We start from the raw sequence: 9,517 nt of genomic DNA on the forward strand, positions 1-9,517 counted from the left end.
CAGTCCTCACCGCTGCCTATCTTATTAATAGGATGCTATCCAAAAATATGAATAACATTTCTCTGTTTCAACTTCTATTTAATACCTCTCCCTCATATGATCACCTTCTAACCTTTGGTTGTGAATGCTTCCCACTACTTCCTAATCATCTTTGCCACAAATTTCAGCCTAAAGCCAAGTCTTGTGTGTTCCTCAAATATTCTTATTCTTACAAAGGTTATAAATACCATGTCTATGTGACAAACAATATTTCTTTCTCTAGGCACATCACATTTGCCGAACAATCATTCCCATTCAAATAACAACAGTCTCTAGAACCTATCCACTACCACATTACTCCTCCCTCTCTTCTAACTCCAACATCTATCACTCAAACTAATTTTCAAATAAATCAATCCACTGCTACTTCAACCAATTCTCCCTCCATTGTTCCCTCTCAGCCAGTGCTAGATCTCGGTCGCTCAAGCCAACTCTATCCATTACTATCAATCTACTTCTCCTACTTCCTAACCTCACCATCAGATGGTTACAAGACAGTAAACAAGTTCTTTAAAACCACTTCAACGTCTAAATTTGTTTCATTCACAACTATCCAAATCCATCAAATTGGATCCCATAACCTACACTGAGGCTGCCAAATTTTCTGAATGGTGTCAAACCATGGAAAAGGAATTCTTTGCATTCCATAAACAAAGGGACTTGGACACTTGTTTCTCCTCTACCAAATGCATCTATACTTGGATGCAAATGGACTTATTGTACTAAGTACAATGCCGATGGCTCGGTAGCTCATCAAAAAGCTCGACTTGTTGAACAAGGAAATCACCAAGAGTATGTCATCGACTACACTGAAACATTCAATCTTGTTGTGAAGCTCCCACGATTGTTATGACTAATAACTGTCATGTTCAACAATTTGATGTCGAAAATGCCTTTTTATACGATAATCTAACTGAAACTTTGTGTATGAATCAACCCAAAGGCTTTGAAGACTGCTCGAACCCAAATCACATCTATCTCCTTAAGAAAGCCATATACAACCTTAAACAAACACCTCGTCAATGGTATAACACTTTCACTTCCTCTCTGGTCTCTCTTGGTTTTTCCTATAGCAAGTTTGATCCTTCGGTTCTAATCTACAATCAAGATTCAACTCAAATCTATCTTTTGGCCTATGTTGATGATATTCTAATAACTGGGAATGATTTTGTGGCTATAACTCGACTTATTACTCAACTCAATCACACTCTTGCTACGAAGCACTTGGACTACACTCTTTTCTTGGCATCAACATCCAATCCTTTACTGATCGGTATTTTCTCTCTCAACCGAACTATGTTAATTCCATTCTTCAGCTCGTTAAACTCTTCGATTACAAACCGTTAGCCAATCCAACTTGTACTAAACTTCCTTCAAATATTGTGCCTAATCCCCACCTCTCCAATCTATCCTATACCATAAAATTACTGGATCTCTTCAATACTTAACTCTCATGCGCCTTGACATAGCCTACGCTGTTAACCTACCCTCTCAACATATGCATAACCCTCAAGATCAACATGTCTTTTTTTTTTTAAACATTTACTTCGATATATTAAAGGCACTCAACATTTTGGTATTCCTATTACTAAAAATAATATGTGTCTTGCTCTTTTTTTGATGCTGACTGGGCCGACGATCCGGTCTCAAGGAAATCCACATATGGATATTGTTCCTTTTTAGGTGAAACTATTATATCCTAGACAGTCAAAAGGCAACATACAGTCGCTCACTCCTCAACTGAATTAGAATACAGAGCACTTGCTACAGTTATTGCTGACATACTATGGCTTCGTAGAATACTAGCAGATTTTGGAATTACATCGGATCAACCAACAGATCTCTACTGTGACAATACATCTCCCATAGCACTTGCCAACAATCCGGTGTTCCATGCTAGGACCAAGCATATTGAGATCGATCAATGGTTTATAAGTCACCAGATGCAAAGTAATACAATTCGGCTAATACCTATCAGTACAAAGGATCAAGTTACTGATATCCTCACTAAACCATTATCAACACCAATATTTCAACAACTTCAATTCGCCTCCTTTTAACCGTCTTGCTAGATCCATCAACTTGTAGGGGAGTATTAGAGCAAACCATCATAACACCGGATACTACAAAGGACAACTAAGCTTTTATTAACTGTGTATTCCTTTATATATTTACAAATTCTATCTGTACACGTGTATCAAGCTAATAGAGCATGTTCTATTATCTATATGTAGGCATGTGGTGAAGAGCCGGCTGGGCAAAGTCCATATCCCTTGTTCGAATCCCTTGTCAAGCAGTGAAAGCCTTATAAAGTGTTGGCCCGTGTAAATTTGTGTGTGTTGCATGCTTGGTCGACCGGGGTTTTCACTGGCCTAAGGATAGTGCTTTCTCGTCACAAAAAATATTCAAATCCTTGAAATCTTTTACTTTCTTCCTGAATATAGCTTCACAATACACTTTAGATGGCACTATTCAAATCCTTGAAATCTTTTACTTTCTTCCTGAATATAGCTTCACAATACACTTTAGATATCAGTACTAGATCACTAAGGACAGTAATAGTGCACTAAAGTTTATATGACGATAATTTTCTAAGAAAATATGTAATTTATAAGATAATAATCACAGTTCAATAACTATTATAAAACAAGTTCTTCTGTGCGTGGCTGCGTAAGAGTCAATAGTTTGAAACCTCTCTAATCATTAGTACACATCATTACCATCATCAAGTCTATTATCAAATTTTCAATGAAACTAAAACTTTCAGATATAAGTAAAACATAGCCATTTGTTTTGGAGAAGAGAAAAACAACTGTGTTAGGAGCTCCAGAAGTTTTTTTTTGTCACAAATTTTAAGATAAATAATTGAATAGAAATATTTGGTTAGGAATAAACCCTTGATCATCTACAGTTGAGAAATAATTCTGTACGGACAACGGACGGTCCGGAGACCAGTTAGAATGTGCCATATCACCCGGTACACAGCGGTACCGAGCAAAAAAGTGACGTGGCGCATTCTGGTTGCTCTCCGGATGCTGTCCAAGCCCACACAGAACAGTTTTTCCTTGAGTTGACACTTGCCAAGTTGCCTAGGAGATAAATTCTGCTTAGTCCTCAATACTAAGCTACTAAACTTGCTTCAGAGGACTCACACAGTTACCTACTCATACAGGCAATCCATCCACATAACTCAGCTACTTGTTCTTGCTACTCATCAATCTGACTAGCTAGGTGTTATCGCTAGTAGAACAGATCAATTGTGCTTTCTGGCCATCCATAATTCATTCGAAGTTCCTTCATATTAAAGAACAGCTAGCCAAATTTAGTTCATCTGTATTATTTTTGTTATTAACTCTGTATAGACGACTTTTTTCCGCTAAATTTGACCCACACTTCTAAATATAAAGTCAAAAGGCATGTGAAATTGGTATATGAAGTACTATCGAGCTTTACACCAAAATACTGCCTCATTAATCAAATCCATCTAAGGCTTCGTTTGGGACGGATTTTTTATTGCTTTGTAAAATGGAGTTTTAGTACAAAAATAAAAAAAAATTGTACTAAAACTCCGTTTTAGAAAGTAGTAAAAAAGCCGTCCCAAACGAAGCCTAAGTTTCTCTAACAAAACTCTCTCTTTTCTTTAGGCTTAGATTTGTGTTTTGAGTTGATCAAATTTCGATATGTTCCGCAACAATATTGGATTAAAAAAGAGACCCTATACTTTCCTCTCCAAACCTGTAACTTCTTTTATCTTTTTGACCACAACAACAACAGCAACAACAACAAGCCTTTATCCCATTACGTGGGGTCGGCTACATGAATCTTTTTTCTCCATTGTGTCCTATTAAAAGTCAAATTCTCGTTTAAATCTAATAAAGAAAGGTCATTCCTAATATTTTCTAACCAAGTCTTTTTAGGTCTACTCCTACCTTTCTTAACATAAGTCAAATCTAATACCTCTACTCTCCTAATTGGGTCATCGGAAGGCTGCCGTTTTATGTGACCAAACCATCTAAGGTGACTCTCTCTAATCTAAAGGCTTGTCTTTTTGACCGGAAAAAAAAAAAAAAAACTTCTTTTAGCCATCCTGAACAAAAAGTAATAGTATCACAGTGAACAAATCATCCCCTTAGGCTTCATTTGGGACGGATTTTTTACTGTTTCTTAAAACAACTTTTTAGTACAAAAAATTTAATTTTTGTGTTAGAAAGCAGCTTTAAGAAGCAATAAAAATCATCCCAAACGGGCCTTAGGCTACGTTTAGAACATCTTTTTTGTTATTTTCTAAAACAGCTTTCTATTACAAAATTTTCTTGAATTAGAATATTTTATACTAAGAAGCCGTTTTAGGAAGTAATAAGAAAGCCGTACTAAATGAAGCTTTAAGCTTTGTTTGGGACGGCTTTTTAACAGCTTTCTAAAACGGAGTTTTAGTACAAAAATAAAAAATTTTGTACTAAAACTCCGTTTTAGAAAGCAGTAAAAAAGTCGTCCCAAACGAAGCCTTAATCGTCATCAACTTTCCTATCCTTGGCACCAACTCCATTATCTAGTTGGCTTTCATCGCCGTGGCCACTGACTAGTAAGTGTTGTCAAATCGCAATGAACTCTGATCACCATTAACAGAATCCAGTCTCTTCTTTAAGCTATCTTGGCAAAGAAGAAGAGAAGAGCCGAATAAAGCCTCTAAACCAACCTAGTATAATACACAACTGAGCTCGACCAATACAGAATAGTTAATCTGTCTTGTTTAGTTGTCTAGTTTTCATCAGTGGAGTGGTAAAAAAAACCATGGGGAGCCTATTTGTTGTTTCAGCTAGGGTGTCAATATTTGACCCGATCCGAAAACTCGACCCGAAAATTTTGGGTTAGAGTCAACCCGAACCAGAAACGGGTCGGGTTCGGGTTCACCATTTCGACCTGTTTCAAAAATCGGGTCGGATTCAGGTTAACCTCTTGACCCAAAATTTACCCGATTTTGACCCGAAAACCCGATTTTGACCCGGCAACCCGATATTGACCCTATTTTGACCCATTTTTTACCCAAAAAAGAGGAGATAGACCCATTTTGACCCGAAAACTAGCAATTTTTTTTGTTGGAAATAGGTCATTCGGGTCGTGTCGGGTTGACTCGGACCCGAAGCGGGTTGGGTTCGGGTCAGAAAAACTGACCCGTTTTCAAAAAAGGGTAGGGTTCGGGTTGACCCAAATAGTGCCGGGTCAGTTTCGAGTTCGACCTGAACCCGACCGGTGACCTGAAATTGACACCCCTAGTTTCAGCATTCTTGCTGTTATTATTAGTCTAAGGGTTTGTTTGGGACGACTTTCTTACTACTTGTTAAAGCAGCTTTTTAGTACAAAATTAAAATTTTTGTCCTAAAAAACTACTTCAAAAAACAGTAACAAAGCAATCCCAAACTAAGCCAAAGTAATGGTTTATTCATTTGAGAACATTAGAATGAAAATAAATAAGATTTCTCCACTTAAAACTTTTAGTCAGGCCACTGCTAGGCTTTTTGGTGGAATTGTGTAATGCAGACCCTTTCCCTGCGGGATTCGAGGAGCTATGTTTGTTCGAATATTAAAGTTTATGGAAAGTGAGGGGGAAAAAAACTTGCGTTGGGATAATTACATTGAAATTTGAATTTTTATAGACGTAGTTTAAATTTTGGTATTTGGTGGTGTTTTTTTAGTGATTTTCTATGATGATAAATAGATATATTATGTAATATATATTATTTTTGTTCGTGAATAAATTATCTAACGTAGAGAGCACAAAGAAATAGATTTTTAAAAAAAAAAACATCTCCATTATCCTATTGTTTTAGAAAACATAGAGAGATTGAAGTAGACTAAGGCTTTGTTCGGGACGGTTTTTTTATTGTTTTTTAAAACGGAGTTGTAGTACAATTTTTTTAATTTTTGTACTAAAACTCCGTTTTCAAAAGCAATAAAAAAGCCGTCCCAAACGAAGCATAACGTTACATTTAGGCTTCGTTTGGGACGACTTTCTTATTGCTTCTTAAATCTGCTTTTTAATATAAATTTTTTATTTTTTGTACTAAAAAATTGATTTAAGAAGCAATAAAAAAGCCGTTTCAAACGAAGCCTAAGGCTTGGTTTGTGACGGCTTTCTTTTTGTTTTTTAAAGAAGCTTTTTAGTACAAAAAGTTTAATTCTTGCATCATAAATCTGCTTTAAGAAGCAATAAGAAAATCGTCCCAAATAAAACTTAACAAAAAAAAACCTCAAATGGCTGAAAAAAATTGTTTCCTCTCAATGTAGGCATTACAAATGTTTTAAGAAAATTCTTAACATCAATAAAAAAAAACTTAAAATTAATTGGCCTAAACATCTAAAAAAAAGAAATACTTATGTCAAAATTGGAAATTGTTTGACTTTTTGGCCTTAATTACTAGGACTTCTGAATCCTTAAATAATCCTTAAGAGCCATAAACACTCACAGCTTTGTATTGCATTAGTATCAATTTGGTCGTACAAATTCAGTTTTCATATATGATTTTACTTTTTGGATATTATTTGACTTTTTGGTCATACTAAGACTTTTGGGCCTTTAAATGATTTCTAACGGCTATAACCTCTCCCAACTTTCCATTGCATCGCTATCTATTTAGTTGAACAAATCGTTCTTCATGGAACAATTTCTTCAATAATGGAGATTGAAGAATTTTGGAAAAAACCATATCACTTTGAATAAAAATAAAAATTTATTTTACAATAATTTATTTTTGTTATTATCTGTTTTCTTATTCTTCTTCTTCTTTCACGTCGATTTTTTTATTGGTTAAAAAATAAATTTGTTTCTATTTGAATTTATATCTTTGTAAGAAATTATGTGTGTGTGTGTTCATAGCAATGTTTATGCATAATATGCTTGTTGTGGGTTATTATATTTGCGGCGGTAGAGTGAGAAAAATTTTTGTCCTAGTGATGCACATATATCCAGCACACAAACCTATAGTTGGAGAAAGAACGGAAAAAATACCATAAATTTTTTTCTTGGAAAAACCAAAAAGAGAAAACCCATAGGGCTTGGCCCATATGAGAAGAATCTACTAAATTTGAATGAATTACCAATGTTGATCCATCCATTTAGCTTAGAGGCGGTGCAATTACAATAGTTTGGAGAGTCAATCAGACTCTATATAGATACTTGGGAGTTTGTAATGAATATCGTCATGTAGAAGTCCAACAGCAGTTGGCAAATCGGCAGTGGTTTAACAACGGTCGGTGGAAGTCTGACGACAATTTGGGCAGAAGTCCAGTAGTAGTCAACAACTAGGCTGTGGTCCGATGGTGGTTGGGAGGAAGTTCGATGACGTTAAGAGACCAGGCGGTGGTCCGACCGTGGTCGACGACTGTGCGATGGTCCGAAGATGGTTGGGTGGAAATTCGGCAATGGTCAGTGGCTGGGTGAAGGTTTGACAGCGGTCGGTGGCTATGGGGTTGTATGGTGGAGGTTGGAGACCGGATGGTGATTCGATTATGGTCGGGTGAAAATACAATCATGGTCAGTAGTCGGGTGGATGTTTGGCGACGGTCGGAGGCTAGGCGGTGGTATGGTGACAGTCAACAAAAGTTCGCCTGCGGTGGTGCTTGGGTGGAGTTCTAGATATATCATTGAAACCTTAGAGCTCTCTAATCTCCAACCAAAGATCAACTTCATGTAAATAGTGAGGGTCATTTTATAGATTTTTATATATGAGTTACACATCATGTAAGTATGAAAAAATAAAGGGCAGGTTTGAAGCGCTCCATCAGACGATTATACTAATTCTCCTGATTATGGGTGTCAATTTCGGGTCACGGGTCAGGTTAGGGTCGAACCCGGAGCTGACCCGGGTTCAAACCGGTTGACCCTAACCTAATCCGGGTAGACAAACGGGTAGGAAATCCGAACCCAGACCCGACCTGGCGGGTTGCCGGGTTGACTCGACCCGACACGGAACCCGAAATGCTCGGACGTTGTCAGGCTAGAGCGGGTGCACGCGGGAGCGAGTAGGCGCGTGCATGGGTGAGGGCAGTGCGCGGTGAGCGCAGGTGCGTGCGCCGCCGAGAGCGGGTGCACGGTCGCTGGCAGGCACGGGTGCGCGGTCGCTGGCAAGCACTGGTGCGCGGCCGCACGCAGGCAGGCTCAAGCGTGGCGGCGCCAGCACTGGCAGGCGCCGGCATGGCTTCACGGGCAATGCGCGAGCCAGCTGCGGCGGTGCGGCGAGAGCTCGGGTCGGTGCCACGAGCAGCAGGGTAGATGCGCGGCGCGAAGGGCGGGGCCAAACTTGCCGCGGTCACCCGAACCCGACCTATTTTATCAAACGGCGTACCGAATCCGGAACCAGGAACCCGACCGTTGTTGTGGGTGAAATCGGGCGGCGTCCAACGACTCGGATTTTTCAGGGTTCGGGGTCCGGGTCGGGTTTTTGTGTCGTGTGCTTAAAATATTGACACCCCTGATAATGGAGTGTTTTTGAGAGCATGGGTAATGCTTAATAAATGTTAGAATTAAAACAATCATGGGCTTATTGGACTTTATTCTCTCATCGAGCGATGGGGGCTTGATTTAATCATAAAGCATGTCATATTTAGAGATCACTGGGGTTTATTCCCGATTAATGCCTTTGGAACTTTCAAAGTATGCTCCGAGCCTTCTTTGAATTTTGGGGACTCACTTTAGGGTCATATGAGATTAGATATATTTTTGGTGTCGATGGTCCATCGTCATTGGAGGATTGTTCAATTTTGACTAATAGATTTGCCTGAAATTGGAGTTGGGATAAACTCCCAAATTTTGATTTCAAAGAGCTCCAATTGGATGCTCAAGATGGAGCCTCGATCAAGCATTTTTGGTAACATATAAAAGCTAAATTATATACTAGAACAAAAATTACTAAACAATCTTCTATCAATATAAATAAAGAGCTTATGGTTTAAATCCTAATATCAAAAGAAGTGGTGGCTTGTTATCATGGTCAATTGTTAAAAAATCACTAAAGCATATAAATTTAAACAATTTTAAATAAGATGCTAATATAAGGCACCTAACAAGATCAAATGATTATAATAATCAAGTTGGATGAATTTTTTTTTTTTTTTTTTGGAACTTTATTCTTGACTACAATTCCTCTTAACAAAATAAGAAATTTGTTTTTAAATCACGTGTCAAAATTTGGATATTGCTTTGACTTTTTTGTCTTACTAGGATTTTGGATCATTTAATTAATCCAAAACTTTGTATTGAAATATTTTAATTTGATTGTATAAATCGCAATTTTTACATATGATCGCTAACTTTCTAACATTATTTAGCTTTTGTTCATAATAAAAATTTTGGGCCTTTTAAATAATTTCTAATGGTCATGAACCTCCACCAAAACTAGTTACATGGCAATGGCTATCAACATGTTTGAAAAAAAAGAAACAATTACAGAAAAAAAAAATCTTTCACGAACCACATCTTGAA

Source organism: Dendrobium catenatum, unplaced genomic scaffold (genome assembly GCF_001605985.2).
Source record: "Dendrobium catenatum unplaced genomic scaffold, ASM160598v2 original_scaffold_86838, whole genome shotgun sequence".
Lineage (NCBI taxonomy): Eukaryota > Viridiplantae > Streptophyta > Magnoliopsida > Asparagales > Orchidaceae > Dendrobium > Dendrobium catenatum.